Source organism: Nomascus leucogenys, chromosome 7b, assembly GCF_006542625.1.
Source record: "Nomascus leucogenys isolate Asia chromosome 7b, Asia_NLE_v1, whole genome shotgun sequence".
Lineage (NCBI taxonomy): Eukaryota > Metazoa > Chordata > Mammalia > Primates > Hylobatidae > Nomascus > Nomascus leucogenys.
This window is the reverse complement of record NC_044387.1, coordinates 53,868,667-53,890,336: the sequence shown is the minus strand read 5'-3', so window position 1 is coordinate 53,890,336 and position 21,670 is coordinate 53,868,667. Positions and strand designations below refer to the sequence as shown.

Genomic DNA, 21,670 nt, shown 5'->3' with positions numbered 1-21,670 from the left:
CCTAATTTATTAACTATTTCCCATCCTTCAAGGTTCCCCTCAAGTTTTGATTCTTCCAGAAAGCCATCCCTTACTGCCCCCACCCTCACCCCACCTCCTCCTGACCTCCTTTCCAACAGAGCACCTCTGGCCCCCAATCTCATCATCTGGTGCTAACATAGAATGAGGTCTCGGGGAACACTTGCAGGGCAGCAACCCTTGGGAACCTTTCCAATGGCCCTATGAGGTGGGAGTGGTCTCCCCATTCCACAAAGCCGCTAGAGGCTCAGGGAAGGGCAATCGTCCCCAAGATCTCACAGCAGGTGTGTGGCAAAGCTGGGATTTATCAGTAGTCTCAATCCTAAGACTGACTCCAAAGTTCTTTTAAAACTTGGCTGCCCAGAACACTGTTCTGAGAAAGAGCCTGAAAATGCACCCAAGTTCCCAACGAGAGATAAGCAATGAAATTGCAGTGTCTGTCAAGGATGCTGAAGGGAAGAATGGCAATGTGTGTGGTTTATATTTGCCAGTCCTTCATGACCACACACTAAACTCTATCATTTTCTCTATCACCAAGGAACTCTTTGCCTCCCCAATGAAGTATAAGATCCCTGGTAGGCCAGGCGCAGTGGCTCAAGCCTGTAATCCCAGCAACTTGGGAGGCCGAGGCAGGCAGATCATGAGGTCAGGAGATCGAGACCATCCTAGCTAACACGGTGAAACCCTGTCTCTACTAAAAATACAAAAAATTAGTCGGGCATGGTGGTGGGCGCCTGTAGTCCCAGCTACTCAGGAGGCTGAGGCAGGAGAATGATGTGAACCCGGGAGGCGGAGTTTGCAGTGAGCCAAGACCGTGTCACTGCACCCCAGTCTGGGCAACAGAGCGAGACTCCGTCTCAAAAAAAAAAAAAAAATTCCCTGCTAACAAGAACCTGGATTTCTCGAAGCACTGCCCTAGGCATAAAGAAGTGTTATTTTTAAAAAATACCACCAGGCACAGTGGTGCACGCCTGCAGTCCCAGGTACTCAAGAGGCTGAAGCAAGAGGATCGCTTGAGACCAGGAGATCAAAGCCAGCCTGGGCAACATAGCAAGACCTCATCTCTAAAAAAAGAAAAGAAAAATAAATACCAGTGGTGATAATGGTTGCACAACAATGTGAATGATACCACTAAGATGTTCACTTAAAAATTATTATGGTGGTGAAGTTTTATGTTATGATTATTTCACCAAAATTAAAAAATAAAATACCCTATTATATTGACTTCTAGGGTCACTCTTGAGGAAAGGCTGACTCACCGAGAGAGCCCACCCCTGCTCCTTGAAAATGCCACTGGCTGCCCCCCTTCCCTAAACAGCACGTCCCTTCTGCTTCATACGCCACAGTCATGTTTCCAGTGTGAATTGATTTTTAATAGCAAAATGGCATTTTACACAGAAGCAGCTACGTTCATGGATGAAAACAAAAATCCAAGTGACACTCCTTTGCTGAATCCATGTAAATATCTGATTTTTAATCTACAGAGAAATTTCTACCCACACATTCGGCATCCCCTGGGGGTAATGACATGGAAAACAAACATCTTTTCTGGTCTGTCAAAGTAAAACAATGGGTCCCTGGATAGACTCTCAAGAGGGCCTTTGTTGGAATGGAACCAGTCCCCCCCCCACCCCGAAAGCATCCCCCAGCTCAATATGTCACCATTTACACAAGCACAGCCCTCACATTGGGTCCACAGCACAGCCTATTAAGAAAGGATTACAACACCTGTTCAGATTGGGAGGCCAATTCCTCAGCTCTAAGATCCTGCTCATAGCAAGCTTGATGTTCAGTAGACTCAAAAGCAGACTGAATGAGGGAGGGGGTGAAGAGAATGTGCCTGCTTGGGCTCAGCCTCCTCTAATATTGTCAAGATGCACACACACTCTTAGACTCTCACAACCATCACCAATCTCTATGTTGGCCTAGTCCCAATCCTTCTGCCTCTGGGAACAAAAGGTTCATTACCCACCGAGGCATATTTTTCCCTCTCTGGGACCAGGATCAGCTTTTGCGAGCTTACTCCATGCTTGTATCTGCCCCTTGCAGCCATGCATGACAAATGGGCTCCCTCCCCAAGGGAATTCTCTTGTAGACTTGCAGCCTATGACTATGTTTCCCCTGATCTTCTCCAGGGGCTTCCCACCACCATGGGATGACATGTTTTCAAGGTTGCCCCCCTTCCGAGCCTTTATTTTCACCTTGGTCCTCTTTACTTTCCAGTCGTTGCAGAGATACTTCCAACTGAGGTAGACACGTATGGATTCTGTTTATCAAAAGGTGGACCAAAGGGTCTTCCTAGTTCAAAAAGTTCTGCTCAGTTGTCTAAAACGTGGCCAGAGCCCATTGCAAACTCCTCCGAGTTCCACCTGGGCTGGAAAGCCAAATGGCCAGCCTGAAACTCAAATCCACTAACTCCCTTTCTCAGATCATATCCATGGCTCCCCGAGGCCTAAGGATAAAATCTAAACTCCTTAGCAACCAGACCCGGCACCATGTCCATGTCCCCTATCTCTTGCTACATTCCACATGAACCTTCCAGAACCTGTTTGGATCCTCTCTGATCCCCAGAAACTGGTGTCCACCACTCTGGCTGCCTGGAATTCATCCCCACCCACACTCCACCCAGCCACAGCTCAGCTTAGATGCCTCCCTCTCCAGAAAGCCACCACAGGGTGGATTACGTGTCTCTCTGTCCCCATTCCACCCCCCTGTACCCACCCAACACATTAGAATTAAAGCTCCTGAAGACCAAATGGTGTTTAACTACCACTACATCCCCAATACCAGGCACACGCCTGGCACAAAGTAGGTGCACATCAATCTTGTCTGTCTCCTTGGTGCTCCCACAGACCCCTGACCCATCATAACACCCATCTCACTGAATCACTATCTACTTCACCAACTCTCCCACTAGGCTATAAAAGCACCATGACGACAAAGCCCAGGTGCAGGTCCCAGCGCCCAGAGCAGTGCCTGGCACATAATAGATCCTTAGCAGCATCAAATCTTTGCAGTTAAACAAAGAGGAGTTTCCGGAATAGGAGACGTTTCTGAGCTTCCTGCTTTCAGTGAAATGGAGTAAGGCAGCCACTAGAGGATGGCAGGCAGGCACTTCCGGGTGTAGACTACCCCATCCAAGGTCCTTGCCAGCAGCCAAGGCATGTTCTCAAAGCTCTTCCTAAAACATCTTTTCTCTCTTGTGCCCTCTGCAGCTCAGGCCTCTGGATCACCCTTCAGCCCCCACTGCCAACTACAATTGGTTAGCTCTGAGTCCACAGTTGCCAGAGAAAAGGCTCTCAGCACCAGACTAGCATTCAACGACCCAAGCAACCTGCCTCTAAGGTCTCTAAGCCAGCCTTTGACCTGTCCCTAAACTGATCCAATCCTGCAGGCCCTGCCTTGAGTTGTCTTCTCCTGCAGACTCTGACTACCAGACTGAGTCAGCAAAACCATGAACTAGTGCCACCTTTTACCCGCACTTGGAATCCCTGGCGTATGCTCCCTGCCCCTCTACTCCCAAAGGACGTTCCCTCAGTCTAAAGAGATCAAAAGTCCCTTCCAGAAAAACTCCCGTTTCCTCGGTGCAGCTAAATTGCACAAAGAGTTTATGCTAGAAGAGCTAAAAGTTAGAAGAGGAAGCTCAGTTAATTTATACTACTAACATGTAAATGACTGATGGAGTTATAACCCTTCTGAATACTCTGATCTAAAGCTTTAGGTCCTAGAATTTCCAAAACACAAAGTCCCCAAAATGAAGACTCTAGGCCCTGGCCCGGGGACGGGTGACTCTATACAAAATGGCATATGCTCTGTAGACACCAGCCAGGTATTTTAAGGTTTATAAGAGCTGCATCTACTTGTGCAAACTATTGTAGCTATAAGGCTATAGTTTTAAAAGAACTGAAACCAAATGCAGATTATGAGGAGTGAAGATATGCCCAATGGCCAAAACCTTACAAGACTGGCTATACTTCTGACCAATACTTGGTAGGTACCACTGCTCCATCAGGCCTGGTCCACACCAGAGCCCTAGCACCTCCTTTAGAAAACTACCATCTTTACTGACTTCTGATTGCTCTGACTCATAGCAGCCACCACGTCCAAAATTGTTAGCTACACTTTTCCCTGTGTTAGTCAAGTTCAAACCTGTGTCAGCCCCTTCCCAGCCATGCCGACATCCAAGCCGTTAACAGTAACAAGGAATGTTAGACCTGTTGTTAGTGAGAAAAAAATCCACAAGCCATTAGTTTCTGCTGAAAGGAACAGACCAGGAAGGCAGGAGTTAGTCAAGGTAAAGGAAAGGTTAATTAAGAGCCTGTCAAGGCCAGGCCAGGAGCCTGGAACCCCCAGACAGGCCAGGTTGGTTGTTAGTGGTCAGCCCCTGGGGCAGTCAGGGTGAGGCAGGGATTAGCTGGGTGAGAGCAAGAGTTAGTGCAAGGGAGCCAGAGATTAGCCCAAAGAAACCAAGGTGCCTACTGGAGGTGAGGCATGAAATCACCCCCAGGTGTGGCCCCGGCTTAGCGGCTGGCGGGCTCTGGGGGAGGCTGGCTGAGGCAGTGACGTGGGTGGGAACAGAGAGCCAGAGATGCATTGCTGGCCGGCCTGAGCATCTGCGGGAACCCTGTAAGCCCCTGAAGTTCATTTCTTGCTCCCCACTTCTCTCTCCTGCAAACTCCCAGCCTGGGGTAAAGCTGCTTCCCCTCCCCACCCTCCTTTTCAACCCGACAACTAACGCCCTCTAGCTTCCGGGCGTGGGACGGATCTTTCCCAATGACTTCCGGTCACGGCCCCATGTCTACTTCCGGTGGGGGAAACCAGCCTCTCTCAGCTCCAGAGAGGGGAGAGGGCTCTCTAGCTGACTTCCTGTGTGGGAAAGAGCCCTCTCACTGACTTCCGGTGTCAGAAATGTCCCTCTTCCCGGCCTTCAAATATGAGAAATGCTCTCTGGCCTACTTCCTGTGTACTAAATACTCCACTCAGTGGATTTTAGCGTGGGAAAGACCCGCTTCATTGAATTCCGGTGTAAGAAAGGCTCCGCTTTCTGACTTCTGATGTGGGACACGCCCCTCTGCTAATTTCCGGTGACGGGCACCGGTTTCTGCCTTCCTCGTGGGATACGCCCCCCTCGTGACTTCCTGTGCAGGACAGCTTCTATCCCTGTCACTTAACAATGGAGAAGATTCTTCCCCAGCTTCCTTCCAGAGAAGGACACAAAAGCTCAGAGCTCCACAGTCTAGAGCCTAGACCCACAGGCCTCCACACTCACGTCCTAGAGGTTTCCCTGGTCCCACCTACTCCCAGTGGCAACCAGACTTCTGCACATAGGAGAGATGTCATACTCAGAGTCCAGCCTCCCCCATCCACAGGACCACCTCTTCCTCCTCTGAGTCTTGTTAATAGGGCCATCCCCTGCCTTAGACCTGGCCCAGTGGACTGTGATCTTACAAATAGCCAATATGGGGCAGCAAAGTGGGACATCTGTCTACAGGGCCAGTAGCCCCAAGTCATCTGCTTGCCAAAAGGAGGGGGACCAGCCCCCGGGGGGAGCCCAGAGCTCGGCAGGGCTGGAGTTAGTAAGAAGAGAAAACAGGATTAGTAGGGGCTGGGTTAGTAAGTCAGAGCACAGCACCAGCGGACAGGGCACCTGAGCAGACACAAACAGGAGTCGCTAAGAGAAAAGGAAGAACGCACGCAGGTCCGTTAGTTTGTTAAGGGATGATCGGGGTGCACTTGAGGCACCCCAGGGGTTAGACGGGTTAGTAATCGAACAAAAGAGCTGCCTACAGAAAAGAAAGCTGAGACGGAGGAAGAATGTGGGGAAGTGACAGGGATTCAAAGCAAGTGTCTTGCCCCAGGCAGAAGGATCTGTGTGCAGAACACCCAGAGAGGCCAGGGCCTAGGCAGCAGATGTGTTCAACCAGGTTTGAGGGGCCTTCCTCCATCCTCATACTTTTTTTTAAAGTATCTGCCATGTGCCGAGACCCTTATATTCACGGGAATCCTCACTGCAACCTGTAAGGTATCAGAACTCGCATTCTACCACTGAGGAAACTGAGGTGGAGAGAAGTGAGGTGACTTACTCAAACTCACTCAACAGGAAGTGGCAGAGTCAGTGAGTCTTATTTGCATTCTCTGTCCTGGAACGTGGGTCTGCACAAAGATCCCAGCCCATAGGCAGAGCCTTCTGGAGCCTTGGCTGCCCCCTTATCCCAGCCCCTTGAAAGGCCCATGAGCTGCACGGTTAGTAGGATCTGGCTGCGGGGGGGGGGGTGGTTAGTAGGGCATGCTCGGGCCTGGTTAGTGGGTTAGTTGGTTGGCAGAAGGCCAGGCACCTCGTCACGCGCCACAGCGTCCCGGCTGAGCCCTGGGTTAGTAGGTTAATCACACCATGCAACACTGCCCCGGCCCCTCCAGCTGCAGCTTCAGAGGCCTCCCGCCCCCACCAGCCAGGGAGTGGGGCCTGACCAGGGCAGGGGGTCTACCTCTAAGCCCCCCAGCCCCATCAAAATCAACCCTAACCACATGGACCCTGCCCAAAAGCATGTTGCTTCCCTGTTTATTGGCTGTGGGTCTCAGAGCACCCCCTGCAAATATTTCAGCCCCCCTGAAAATGGACCCTACTTGTCCTGGATAGAAACCCCCTGCCTGGTTCTGGTCAGCCCCTTCCCAGAGGGCTGGATCCTGTTACCCTCTGACATAGACACACGCACACCAGCATCTCTCCGCAAAAGATCTGACAACCGTGCTTCGTAGACATCTCTTCCATCACCGACTGTCAGGCCTCTAGTTGCTCCAACTATTGGCCTGCCCTCCCACCATTAGAAAAAAAAACCTGCATCAAGCTGGCCTGGCTCCTGGAACAAGTTGAGACTCCCCCACGCACTCCCGGTCTGCTTTCTTTTCAGCCAATGCTACAAAGCACCTAAGTGTACCCTAATTATGCCATCTTCTATCACTACTGTACTTTTCCCATAGAAACCCCAGCCTAGCATCTCCCACAGTTCTAAACGACGTTCCATGAGAAAAGGATTCTACGGCCATAAAAGTCAAGGAACACTTCATCCTATGCCCTGTCCCTGAGTATTTGAAATTGCCATTAGCATTTTAAAGGTTCTGATAAGTCCTGCACTACTTCAGTAGTGCAGCGGAATTTGAATTTGAACCTGCTTTTTTTTTGTTGTTTTTGTTTGTTTGTTTGTTTTTCGAAGGAGCAATGACACTTCCCAGAACTTACTTTAAGAATTTCCCTAGAGGGTCGGGTATCATCTCAGCCAGATCTTTCTCATCCTTCAAGGCCCTGTTTGGTACAGCTTGCTAGCAAGCTGTTCCAGACTGCAGCAGCCCTCTCTGGGGTCTCTCTACCACTTCCCAGGCACTCAGAGCTTGTGCCTCAGTAGACTGTTTTATGGCACTGTCCATTCTCTGATTCTCCATGTGAGCTGGTTTTATCCCATCCAGCATGGCTGTGAAATCCTAAAGGTTCGAACCCCAGCCACTCTTCACCTGTATTTCCCCCAAATGGCTAGCAGGGGAAAGGGCCCAAAAGTAGGTGCTCAGTGCTGATGAGAGAGTAGAATTTAAATACCCCAGGAAGCATTGTGAGTTACTACGGAGGCCATGAAATGCTGCCACCTCCCCAAGCTGATTAGAGTGATATTAGGAAAATAGGTAGGGAAGGGCTAATCAGAAATGCCTCTGGTTCAGAAGATGCTGAGTTTTAAAGTCCAGAGAGCCAAAAAAACAAAAACAAAAACAAAAAACCATAAACCCTAAGTCTATACTCCCAGATGGATGGGAGCATTTACTGAGCACCTGCTGGGAGTCAGGCACTGTGCTAGGCACACGATCTCACTGAATCCTCCCTGCACCTGACAGGTGAGCACATGCCTTCCATTTCACAGAGCAGCGGAGGCTCAGAGGTGAAGTAACTTGCCCAGGGTTGTAGCCCAGGCCCTTCTCAGGACACGGCTCTCCCAGGGGCTCCGTCTCCCTGCACTGAGCCCTGCCAGTTTCATATGTCCTCTGAAGCACTCCCGAGCCACCCCAGCATGGTACCTGCCACTCTCCGTGTCTGCTTCCCATACCTCTGCTCCTCTTCCCCATCCCTGGGTGGGGGCGGGAATTCTGAAGGGGAGATGGTTCTGACTTTCCATGTTTGCGGTGACCACCCTGTTAAGGACTGAATGGTGTCCCCTCCCCCAAATGCATATGTTGAAGCAGTAGCCTGCTATATGACTGTTTTTGGAGATGGGACCTTTAAGGGGTTAAGGTTAAATGAGGTCATAGGGTTAAGCCCTAATACGGTGGTATTAGTGTCTTTATAAGAAGAGGAGATACCAGAGCCTGCTCATGCTCTGTCCCTCTCTCCAGAGAAAAGCCCACGTGAGGACGTAGCGAGAAGGTGCCACCTGCAGGCCAAGGAGAGAGGCCTCACCAGAAACCAACTCTAACACCTTGATCCGGACTTTCCAGCCTCCAGAACTGGGAGAAAATAAATTCCTGATGTTTAAGCCATCCAGTCTGTGGCATGGTGCTGTGGCAGCCCAAGCTGATGAATGGTACACACCACTCCTCGTTCTGGGAAAAAGGACATCTGGCTTTTAAACTTGCCTAAGGGAGGCCACAAGCTGCTCTCTTGCAAACTCTGGGACTGTCCCCTCTGGAGGGAGCTGGAATTGCAGATTGTGGGGCCTGTCTTGCCACCTTCTGTTCCCCAAGAACAGAATCCAGGAGCAGTGCAGCTAGAAGCAGCGAGCTGATTAGAGAAGAGTGTCCTGAGACTGGGCTAAGGTGACCCCTCAAGCCTTTGGGTAAGACTGGTTCCCTTTGGATGGCAGGAAAAAAACCCAGGGCCACCTGTCTCTGTCAAGTGAATTTCCCTAGCCTAGATCTTATCTCTTAAAGACCCTCTCTTTTCAGGATGGTGCACTCTCAGCCCCTCTAGCTGCCCCTCCCAGAGTTCAACAGCACAGGGGGAAGGCCCCAGCTCCTCCCAGATCCTGACTGTCTCCTCTTTGTAACCATCAGGGAGAGGAAAAGCATGGAAAAGCCCCACCAAGGAAGCCCCCAACAAAGTGACAATTACACACTGAGCAAATGGAGACAAACGACTCCAGGCAGCGCCACCCGAGGAGCTGCATCTGCCCTCTGCCTGACAGCCCCTCCCTGACTCCCATCCCTGTTCCTGTCCCCATCCTGTAGGGTCCTTTGAGACGCAGCTTTGGGGACAATGTGGTCAGTGTGGCCTTGGCCCAGGCCAGGCTCTGTCTGGTCACCGGCAGAAACGCGAGGAGGAATCAAGTTCACATGGGGTCAGGAAAGGGCCCCCAGACCCAGACAATAGGGCCCAGCAGGCAGGGCCCGAGCAGGTGAGGAGGGAGTAGTGGGCTGCCAGGCCTCCCTCATACCCCTGGAGCCGTCCTCCAGAGCCAGATCCAGTCGTCTGCTGAGCATCAACCAGGAAGAGTTCCTATCCACGGGAGGCTCCATCCCAACAGCTGTGAAGAGGACGAGATCTTCAGGGAGTCACCCAGCAGGCTAGAAAACCATCGGAGTCTGCCCGCTAAGTCAATGTGGCCAGAATCCAGGGTCACCGAGGTCCAAAGAGAAGGCCAGGCCAGGAGTCGCAGATGCAGCCCAGATGGAGCCATCTAGAGGGAAACACAGCGAGTGAGGATGAGGCCGCAGCCTCCATCCCCAACTTCCCACATCCCCCCAGCCTAATTCTGCATCTGAGGGGACACATGTTCAGAGATCCCCCCAGTCTCTCTCTCATGCCCCCAGCACACGCACAGGGTGGAAGTGAGGGCTTCGGACATGAAAAATTTTTAGAAGAAACTTAGGCCAGGCATGGTGACTCCCACCTGTAATCCCAGCACTTTGAGAGGCTGAGGAAGGAGGATCACTTGAGCCCAGGAGTTCGAGACCAGGCTGGGCAACATAATGAGACTCTGTCTCTACAAAAAATAAGCCAGTCATGGTAGCATGCACTTGTAGTCCCAGCTACCCAGGAGGCTGAGGTGGGAGGATGTATTGAGCCCTGGAGGCCAAGGCTGCAGTGAGCCGTGATCATAACACTGTACTCTAGCCTGGGCAGCAGAGTGACATCCTGTCTCTGAGAAAGAGGGGAAAAAAAGTTGTCTAAAAAGAGGAAGCAATGAAAGCTGAGAATACCCCACCAGGCAGGGTTAGCTCAGGGGACCAGAGGAAAAGCAGTAAAGGGAGCCCATAGCAAGCTCCAGGAGCATCATGGGTGAAGACAGGGCAAGGGTTTGAGTGGGTGGGAAGGACCTTCAGAGGCCTTTGATGGCTTCATTTTACAACATTCCCACTGGGAGGATCTCTGCACACCACCACCCCCAACACACACACACACACATGCACACACGCATGCGCACACACACACACATGCATGCACACACACACCCACACACACGTGCACACACACGCACACACACACGCACATGCATGCACACACACACCCCACACACGCACACACGCATGCACACACACATGCACATGCATGCACACACACCCCACACACGCGCACACGCACACACACACACACACATGCATGCACACACATACATGCGCACACACACTGCTCCCAGGACGAGGAGCTCACCCCCTTGCCGAGGCTGTAATAAAGCGTGTTCTGACATGAAGATCTGAGCAGATGGGATCATGTCTCTGGGTTCACCTCTGCGTCCCCAGCATCTGGCTCAGAGAAGTTGCTTGGTCCATGCCGGTGCTGAATGAAGGAAATGCTAAATTCTCTGCTCGAGCTCACCCACAGTGGTCTTGATTCCATCCCACCCACTCCCACCAAGACCACACAGGGCAAGCATTCCAGCCACCTGGCTCCCTGGCCGTCTTCTCACGAGCAGGAGCATTCTGGGCCTGAGGAGGGGGCACAGGTGGGAGGACAACCTACCCCCATGAAACCAAGCTCCATGTAACCTCCCTCCCTCCCTCCCCACATCCCTCCCAGGTTTACCTGGCAGCATCCAGCTGACACACAGGCAGCCCAGGCCCCCAGCTCCTTCCTTTCCCACACAGACCCCACAGGCCCATCCTGGAAGACAAGAGAGCCAACCACACCGCAGGAGAAAACTGCACCCAGGCCCCTCCCCAGGCCCAGGCCTTGCCAGAACTCCCTGCCGAAGAAAGAAGGACCAAGAGCCAGGGAGGCTGGGCCCAGGCACCGCACCCTCCACCTCCCTTTATTCCACCCCAGAACATCCTTAAAAGGTGAGGGGAGAGGGGTTCCCGGGTTCCCTTCACTCACTCCCTGTTTCCCAACAACAGCAGAATGCGACCCGGGAGAAAGTAGGACAAACTCAGCAGCTTGGTGACAGCTGAACTGCAGCTGAACGGAGAGTCAGGAATCCAGAATTCTGATCCCAGCTCTGCTCCTGCCACGCTGGGTGGCCCTGGGACCCTTCCTGCCTTGACATTCACTCAAGGTGCACAATAATCACCCATTGTTTGAAGCAATGGATGGGAAATGGAAGGGGCTGTTCTGCCCAGCCTCAGTTATTTTTCTGCTCCCCTTCCTTCTCCCCTGCCCTTTCCTGATGCCCCATGCATCAGAGGAAATTCGGGGAGCCAGAGGCTGGAGTAGGACTCTTTGAAGACCACCTGGTGTCACCAGTCTGGAGAAGACCAGAGAATGACCACTAATCCTGACCTAGGACCATCTGCCAGGTTTTGCTTTTGGTAACAACTATGCTGTCTTCATCAACTGGCAGACCTGAGTCAGGAGAGTCAGGGAGCCCTCTCAGCATATCTTCAGAGCTTGCTGTCAGCACCTGGGAGTGGGGCCACGAGTCCAGAACTGGAGATGAACTCAGACACTTGCACTGAGGAAAATACATCTAAAGTCACAGTGTTAAGTCTTCACTTAACTGTAAGGCCAAGGAGCCCTAGCCAAGGTTTATAAATATGATCACAAAATGCTAAAACTGAGAAGAGAAGAGCTGGTTCACATCATCAGGGTGTCCCCAGCCTCCTTCTAATAGCAGTTCTACAAGTACACAAGATGAAGTCATTTAACTCAGCCTTCAAAAGTTCCAGACGGTGATGTTTATAAAATACTAGCCCTAATGCCAAATGTGGAGTGTGAAAATCACCCTTTCTGGGACCCCACAAAATGGGGACAGGCTCTTTCTTTCTTCCATAGAGATGGAAAAGAGAATGAGCTACATCACCCATTTCCCCTCCCACTTTGGTATTCTAGGATACTACACTTCCCTGCACAGACCAGAAGAGGGCAGGCTGGTAGGCTATGGGCTGGTAAGTTTAAATACTTATCTGCAAGGATGCTTCCCAGTGTGGTTGTGAACGTCCTGAAGAACCTGGAAATTCCCTTCTCTCTCCTCAGTCCCAGGAACTTGCTGCTGTCTGTAAATAGACCCTGGGCTGCTCAGAGGAGCCTGGCTTGATCCACAGTGACCCTTTCCCCTGGCTCTGTGGACCTACAGTCATGATATTAATAAGGTGATGGAGGTTTCAAGGGACCTTTAGCTAGTTCCTGGGTGAAGCTGACACCGTCTTAGAGGGTACAAAGGAAGGCATGGGCTTTGGGGCCAGAGAAACCTGGAGGAAACTGTGGCTCTCTCACCCCCACGTACTCGATGTGTGACTCAAAGTTAATTATCTTTCTTTCTTTCTTTCTTTTTCTTTCTGGAGACAGGATCTCACTCTGTCACCCAGGCTGGAGTGCAGTGGCAGGATCTCAGCTCGCTGCAACCTCTGCCTCCTGGGTTCAAGTGATTCCCCTGCCTAAGCCTCCCAAGTAGCTGAGATTACAGATGCGTGCCATCACACCCTGCTAACTTTTTTTTTTTTTAAGTAGTAGAGACGGGGTTTCACCATGTTGGCCAGACTGGTCTTGAACTCCTAACCTCAGGCAATCCGCTGGCCTCAGCCTTCCAAAGTGCTGGGATTACAGGCATGAGCCACCACGCCTGTCCAAAGTTAATGATTTTCAAAGCTTAGCCAGTGCCTGGCGCACAGTACATGTTCCAAAAATTATTTTCACCACTCAATGATTTAAACTTTAAGTAAATCTGTGTGTGATATTTATGTTCCAGAAATATAAGCCATATTTATCCTGTAGCATTATATGTATATACCACAGTTAGGCAGCACTGATCAAATTAAAATCCCCTATCTTGATGAATGGAAAAGCAAAGTCTGGCTTATCCACACAACGGAATCTACTCATCAATAAAAAGGAACAAACTATTAATACATACTACACCATGGATGAACCTTACAAACATCATGCTGAGGGAAAGAAGCTAGGCTCAACAGAACACATATTGTATGATCTCATTTATACAAAATATCCAGAAAAGGAGAATCCACAGAGATGAGAAATAGACTGGTGGTTCCTGGGGTTAGGGATGGGATGTTGATGAACAGTAAATGGTTATGAGAGAGCTTGCTGGAGTAACGGAACTGTTCCAAAACTGATTTATGGTGAAGGTTGCACAACTTGGTACATTTATTAAAAATCATTGAATGGGTGAGTTATATGACATTTAAACTATGCCTCAATAAAATTGGACAGAACAGGAATTGAACTACTGAGACATGCAACAAGAAGCATGAGCCTCAGCTGGGCACAGTGGCTCACAACTATAGTCCCAGCACTTTAGGAGGCCGAGGCGACCACTTGAGGTCAGGAGTTCGAGACCAGCCTGGCCAACATGGCAAAGCCCCATCTCTTCTAAAAATACAAAAATCAGCCGGGTGTGGTGGTGCACACCCGTAATCCCAGCTACTCGGGAGACTGAGGCAGGAGAATCACTTGAACCCTGGCAGGTGGAGGTTGCAGTGAGCCAAGATGGCTCCACTGCACTGCAGCCCAAACAGCAGAGTGAGATCTTGTCTCAAAAAAAAAAAAAAAGGATGAGCCTCAAAAGCATTCCGTTCAGAAAAAAAAAAAAAAAAACTGAACACAGAAGCTTCCACATATATGGAACATTAAAAAAAAAAAAAAAAAAATCCAATCTACTTCTGAGAAAGCAGGTCAGTGGTTTCCTGGGGCTGGGGCTGGGGCTGAGAGGGGATTGGCTGGGAAGGAATACAGGGGAACATTTTAGAACGATGAAAATGTTCTACATCCTGATTGTGGCAATGGTTACCCAGGTGTATACATTTGTCAAAACACATTGAAATGTGTGCTTTAAATGGGTGCATTTCCTTGTATGTAAATTATACCTCAATAAAGTTATTTTTGCAAAACTCATTTATATGTGATGAAAGAGGACTGGAACTAAAAAGTGCCAGATCAAAGGCCGCACAAAGAACCGGTTGTGGGCACCAGGGCCTCATCTTCTCAGCTCTCACTAGGCCACACAGACCACCCACTTCAAGCTGAGGTCAGTCGGGAAAGCCATGATTGGGGAACTGGAACCCAGAGGGTCATCAGAAGTCTCTCCCACCTCTAAGATTCAGGAGGTCTCAGGACATACGGATTTCGTGATGGATCTGACCTCAAAGCATGAAGCTGGTCTCTACCATCCCCAGTGGACACAGGAAGAGAGGAAGGATCACCTTGGTTACTCCTGTGATGCCGGCTAGGTCACGGTGGCCACATGAACGTGTCTGGAACCACATGGGTAGACAGATGCCTCCAACTGTCATCAAGAGAAAAAGAGACAGGAGTGAGAGAATAAATACATACCCGTGGGTACAGTGGAGAATAGATGCTAAGGTCCTGTTTCAAATCACAGCGTTTCCCAAAACTGATCTCCTCGGATGCAGATCAAAAGCAAAACAGGAAACAAGGAGGTATTTTGTTCAGGCCAGTGTCAACCAATACATCCTAACATGGGTTTTATGGCATGGATTCCTGTGCTGCTCTGCCACCGGCAAACTGTGTGACCTTGATCAAGTCCTTTACCACAGTGAGCCTCAGTCTTCTCATCCACAAATTAAGGATAATAATAGCGCCCACCTCATAGGCTTGTCATGAGGATCAAATGAGAAGATGAATGAGACTTAGCTTGAATTCTACCATTTTCTTACATCATTATCACTGACCACACAGTTCATTAACACTACCCATGAGATATTCATTTTTCCCCCTAAACAGCATGTACTGTTCTTAGTAATGGATAGGCAGCTGCCAGGGAAACATACATTTGTTGCATTTTAGAATCCCTCTGGGTTTTTGGTCTTTTTCCCTGACTCTGGAATAAAATGACTACTCAGAGATCTGAGACGTACAAGAGATGTTGGCCCAAATTGCCTTGGATGAGCCAGCACCCAGAGATAATGGAAGCTCCAGGGAATAATGAAAATGTGCCATGCGCCTCGCAGGAGACATGCTAGGGGAAGCAGATGCTTCTGCAGAGGAGGATAAAGCGCTGTTTCTTTATGAATTCAAACACAATGTCCACAAAAGAGGAAATTCGGAATTTAAATCTCCTTCAAACAAGGGAAACCCTGTGGTGGAGAGAGAGGAAAGAAAACCAAGAAGAAGAGAAAGGGAGCAAACTAACACTTATTAAGAACAGATCCTAATTGGGAGTGTCTTTATCTACATGGCAAAACAAGCTGGGTTTTATTATCCCCACTTTACAGATGAGGAAACTGAGGTTCAGTTAGAAAATAAGGCAACTGGGATTCTAAACAGGCCTGTTGGACCCCAAAGAGGCAGAAGCTGTGTTCAAATAGGGGCAGGGACTGGGCACAGTGGCTCACGCTATAATCCCAGCATTTTGGGAAGCAGAGGCGGGAGAATTGCTTGAGGCCAGGAGTTCACAATCAGCCTGGGTAACAGATCGAGGCTCTGCCTCTACAAAAATTCAAAAATTAGCTGGGCGTGGTTATGTGTACCTGTGCCTGTGACTATTTGGGAGGCTGCAGCAGGAGGACCACTTTAACCCAGGAGGTAGAGGCTGCAGTGAACCGAGATTGCTCCACTGCATTCCAGCCTGGGTGACAGAGCAGATCCATGTATACATATATATATGGATTAAATGAGAAAAGATCCAAGGAAGGTATATGTAAACTGCAAACTTGATGGCCATCTGCATTACTATTACTGTGAGAAAACCGGCCCATGATTGATAAATCATCTCTGTTCAGTTTATTCCGGTTGCTTTCAGTCTGCAGGCAAATGATTGAGTTCACTTTTAGGAGAGTGGCAAAGTGTAGTAGTTACAAACACGTTTCAGAGTCAAACTAGATACGGGCTGACATCCTGACTCCACAGCTAATTCGCTGTGTGGCCCTGGGCTCATCACTCCACCTCTCTGAGCCTGTTTCTCACCTGCAATGCCTAATTCCCTGCCTTATCATGGAGTCTCCATGAGGCAGCGCTCAGCAAGAACCTTGGTAAACGGTAACAATGTGGTAGTTGGGGTTAGTTACTACTCACCATCTCCTCCACACCTTTCAGTATACAATAGCTCAGCACCCACCTCCCTTCCATGACTCATCTGGTAGCTTCCAGAGGGGCCCACCTGGCACCACAGGGGATAAGGGGACACCTGCCTCATCTGATCTGATCAGAATGGGATGGGATAGGGAGACAGATGTCACTCTCAGCCAGACTTCGCCTCTGCCCTTGAGAATCTCTGGCTATTGTTCCTCGGAGCTCGAGCTGACAGATGAGTCAGGCCTCAGAGACAAGGGAAGGGGTCCTCTTGAAACAAAGGACTGGCCTACAAGTTATTCAACAGCCCATTGAATCTGCACAATGGACCCAATGTCCCAGAAACACTGCTGCTCAAACAGGCTAATAATCACCCAGGAGACGAACCAGCAGCCTCAACAGAAATACAAGCAAATGACTAAGTATCCATACAAGACTCAGGTGCTACGTAAGTGAACTCAGCTGGCGCCCAGTGGGTGCACGATAGCATTCACTAGCTTTATTAAGCACTTACAGGGCACCGAACATGCGCTGGTTCATAGCCTCACAGCCGCTTTTTAAAACCAGGATTGTGATTGCCACTTTATAGATGAGGAAACTGAGGTTCAGAAAAGGGAGATTACTCCCTGACTGAAGTGGACACAGGTGGAGAGAAGGCTTTGCACACGGACCTGCGTAACTCTCAGCTGCTTCTCTTTCCACCACTCTGCACTGCCTTGATGAATAAGTAAATTCGAAGAGTGTAATCCTGCCCTGGGAAGAAGCATGGATCACAGCCAGAGAAAGGACCTTAAAATGAAGACGCAGAAGAAAAGAAAAATTGGAAACAACTAGCAGGACCAACAATAGGGAACTGACCAAGTAGACCATGTTTATCTCCTCCATGAAACACTGAAATCTCTCATAATGATTTCTGCAAAGGTCTTAATAACATGGAGAAACACATCCGATGTAACTTTTCAAAAGCAGTATACATATAATGCAATTTCTTTTCTTCTTCTTTTTTTATTTTTTTTTTTTTGAGACAGTCTCCATCACCCAGGCTAGAGTACGGTGGCGTAATCTCTGCCCACTGCAACCTCCGCCTCCTGGGTTCAAGCGATCCTCCTGCCTCAGCCTCCAGAGTAGCTGGGCTATAGGCGCATGACACCAAGCCCAGTTAATTTTTGTATTTTTAGTAAGACAGGGTTTCGCCATGTTAACCAGGCTGGTCTCGAACTCCTGACCTCAGGTGATCCACCCATCTCAGCTTCCCAAAGTGCTAGGATTACAGGCGTGAGCCACCGTGCCCAGCCAATTTCAATAATAGAAAATATACCAGAGAGAAATACATGAAAATGAAGTTTTCAGGCCAGGTGTGGTGGCTCACGCCTGTAATCCCAGCATTTTGGGAGGCTGAGGCGGGCAGATCACTTGAGGCCAGGAGTTTGAGACCAGCCTGGCCAACATGCCAAAACCCCGGCTCTACAAAAAATCCAAAAATTAGCTGGGCGTGGTGGCACATGCCTGTGGTCCCAGCTACTTGGGAGGCTGAGGCATGAGAATCACTTCAACCCAGGAGGTGGAGGTTACAGTGAGCCAAGATCACACCACTGCACTCCAGCCTGGGCAAAAAGTAAGGCTCTGTTTCAAAACAAAAAAAAGAAAGAAAGAAATAGAAAAAAAAGAAGAAAATAGAGTTTTCTTCTTCTTCTTTTGTCTTTTCTAAATCCTATATAGTTATCATGCATTTTATTAAACTTATTGAATTTGTCTTTTAACATCAGCAAAAATTATAAAAATTCTCATTTATTTTTACTTATTTATTTTAGAGACAGGGGTCTCACCATGTTGCCCAGGCTTGGCTTGAACTCCTGGGTTCAAGCCATCCTCCCGCCCCAGCCTCCCAAAGTGCTGGAATTGCAGGTGTTAGCCACCGTGCCCAGCCCAAAATTCTCATTTTTAATGCAAGCATAGAGAATGATTCTCCTAAAGCTGGCAGTAAGGGGGTATGGTTGCTTTGGGGGACTGTGAAGCCTTCACCACTCTCCCCTGTTAAGGAGTGGGGTTAAGGCTTAAAATGAGTAGATTTCAGAACAGTTCTCAATGGCAAGGGTCACTAAATAGTAAAATAGGCGGGCATGGGGGACATGGAAGGTGTTTACATAAAATGCTTTCAACATGAAATTAACCAAACTTAGAGTGGGATCAGTTCAATGCCACACAAAGCTAGGAGCTGGCAAAGTGTCCGGAAATGGTTGCCCAGGCTGCTGGATGATTCTGCCTAGAAGGGTGAGGGGCGAGGTGGGGGCACTCTTCCCTCAACCAAGGATCTGCCCACCTGCAGGATGAGGATGAGGAGGTCTGAGTAAATATCAGATACCCAGCCCCACCCCAAACCTGCTGACTCATCCTCCTTGCCACGTGGCTCAGACATCTGCGTATTGGAAGCAACGCCCCTAAAGTCTGAGAACCACTGTCCTCAGGTTTCCCTCTCTGTCAAGTGGAATTACTCATCCCTGCCTTGCGTCTACCCCCGCCTCCCTCCCTGGGCCATCGCGGCGCTCCCAGATGCTCCCAAATGGGAATGCGCTTTGCAAAGCACTGAGTCCAGAGCGAGTGTTTTGCTTTGAGCCGTGCTCAGTCCCAGCCTGTCCCCGAGAAAAAATAAAGCCGTTCCCTCAAGTTCTCTCTCAGTCCTCCCTCTCATACTTCCTCCCCTCCCGCCGCAGCAGGTGGGGGCGTTTTCCCCGCGGCGGCACTGCAGTGGGGTGTGCGCGCCAGCAATCCCAGGCGCCGGGCAGCCTCGGATCCGGAGCCTGGGATGAGGGTGGGGAATCCAGAGCGCGCCCCCCGGGCCTCTTCCTGCACAATCCCAGAAACAATTTCTCTACCCCAGGGCCCTCCGCTGGAAGAGGGGAAAGGTCTGGCCCCTTCTTCCCAAATTCCCAGCCTCTCCAGGGAGTGTCCTGGAGCCGAGGAGAGGTGGAGAATCGAGCTGGTGGGTTCCGGGATCTCCCCAGACCCTTTAGGAGATGCAACATGGGCTTTAGAGTCCTACATATCTGGATTCACCATCACTGGCTGTGTGACCTTGGATGTGTCGATAACCCTCTCTGAATCTCCATTTCTTCATCTTTAAAATGGGGTTGTTTCTTACCACCTCGTGGAACTGTTGTGATAACGCTTGCAAAGCACCAAGCACGTCCCTGCGTAGAGTAACCTCTCCATAAACTGATGTCACTGTTGTTTTCAGCGAGGGTGAGTTACCTACCAGCCCTCTCCATCCTTTTGGAGCCAAATTTCACGCCGGACATCTGGGATTTGAGTTCCAGAAGTGAAGGAATGGCAGGCTTGGGAAGGTTGGGGCGGGGGCGGGCTGAGTATGAGGGAAGGGGAGCTCAAGGACCCTGCCCCGCCACCCCACCCCCACCTCCATTTCCGGGACCCTCTGGGCTCTGCCCATGGCTTGGCCAGTTAATTGCTAACCTGGTGGGCCGAGAAGGTCCGCGGGTCCACCTCCCAAATTGTGTCTCCTGTCGTCAGAAGGAAAGGGTCTTTGTTCCCCGTCATAATAATGATTGCAAGATCCCCATTCGCACTGGACTCCCAAAGCATCCTCCCCTTGCCTGACCTCACCCCCCATCCCAGCCAGAGTCTTGGCTGTGTTTGAGAATTACAGGCTGCAAAGCCTCTTCATCCATCCAATGCGGGACACTTCAGGCGGCGTTTGCATCCCTGAACCCAGCCCTGGGACTCTGGGACCTACCCTCGACCCCAGCCTTGGGGAATTAGGCTGTTCCCCGTTCGGGGACAAGGACATTTGGGAAGGAAGGCTGCTAGGATGGGGCGGCGTCTTACCTCGGGTCCGCGGTCCTGCGGCGCGAGTGCAGAGGGCTCTTTGTGCCCCGGCTCACAGCGCAGAACTGGGGGAGCCCCTGCAAGCGCCTCCCATCTCAAACTCCTCCCCGCACTCGTCCGCAGCCTCCCTCCCTCTGGTCCCGCGAGCGCAGCCGGCGTCGTCTTTGTAGCTGCTGCAGCGCCCATGAAATTTTAATGCGGGAGCGGCTGGCGGGCGGAGGCGCCCCACCCCCGGCCCTCGCCTCCACCCTCCTCCCGCCTCCTTGCGCCCCTACAACCCCACACCCAACCCCTCCTTACCCGCACCCAGAGTCCTGGCCAGGAAAGCGGGGTGCAACCGGTCTTGGAGGGAGCACTTCGCCGCCCCCGCCGCACAAAGGGGCTAGCTGGCCGGCGCGCTCAGCCTCCCGCATCCCCACCCGCCGCGCTGTCATGGCAACGCTTGCCCGGCCACATTCGGCCGCAGAGAGCTCAGGGCTGGAGAGGCGCGGGGGCGGCGCGCGACCGCGGATCAGGGGCGCAGAAGCCTGAACCCCGGAGTAAGAGGACAGAAGACGCTTGTCCTGGAATAGTGCCAAGGGTTTAACCAGCAAGACCTCAGGTGTATGCCTCTTTATGCACATGGTTATGGTGGAGGCCAGATTTGAACCCATAACTGTTAACTTCATGCGTGTACAGCATTTGGCCTAACAACGTTTACAGGTTTAATCTTTAATTTTTTTATTATTATTTATTCTTATTATTTTGGAGATGGGACCTCACTCTGTCACCCCGGCTGAAATGCAGCGGCACAATCATAGCTCACCGCATCCCCCAACTCCTAGGTTCAAGCAGTCCTCCTGCCCCCGCCTCAGCCTTCGGAGTAGCTGGGACTACAGGCGCGAGCCACCGCGCCCGGCTTAGTCTTTTATTTAACTGCCCTCTTCTTAGTACCTACTATTTTCTAGAGTAGGGATGCTAGGAAGTGGTCCTGAAGTAGTGGTTCTAGAGCTGCAGCATCCACATTGCTTGAGAACGTGTTAGAAATCCAGTTCAGGGGCGGGCGCGGCAGCTCACCCCTGTAATCCCAGCACTTTGGGAGGCCGAGGCGGGCGGATCACCTGAGGTCAGGAGTTCAAGACCAGCCTGACCAACATGGAGAAACCCCATCTCTACTAAAACTACAAAATTAGCCAGGCGTGGTGGCACATGCCTGTAATCCCAGCTACTCCGGAGGGTGATGCAGGAGAATCGCTGGAACCCGGGAGGCGGAGGTTGCGGTGAGTCGAGATCATACCATTGCACTCCAGCCTGGGCAACAAGAGTGAAACTCCATCTCAAAAAAAAGAAAAAAGGAAAGAAAAGAAAAAAGAAAGAAAAGAAAAATACAATTCAGGCTGGGTGTGGTGGCTCACTCCTGCCTGTAACCCCAGAACT

The 21,670-nt window shown here is 50.6% G+C and overlaps 1 long non-coding RNA gene across 3 annotated transcripts; it reads right to left on the bottom strand.

The window, feature by feature from the left end:
* Positions 1-1,369: 1,369 nt before the first annotated feature.
* LOC105740102 lies at positions 1,370-20,642 on the bottom strand. 3 transcript variants are annotated; one of them, XR_004030989.1, is made up of 7 exons: positions 20,555-20,606; positions 20,255-20,427; positions 19,883-19,929; positions 14,587-14,669; positions 11,018-12,423; positions 10,646-10,771; positions 1,370-9,671 (listed from the first exon to the last, which is right to left on the bottom strand). It is a non-coding gene; the product is annotated as an uncharacterized LOC105740102 (long non-coding RNA). The 3 variants fall into 3 exon arrangements; XR_001116132.2 differs by lacking the exon at positions 19,883-19,929 and having other exon boundaries at positions 20,555-20,642; XR_004030988.1 differs by lacking the exon at positions 19,883-19,929 and having other exon boundaries at positions 11,018-12,497; positions 20,555-20,625.
* Positions 20,643-21,670: the final 1,028 nt, after the last annotated feature.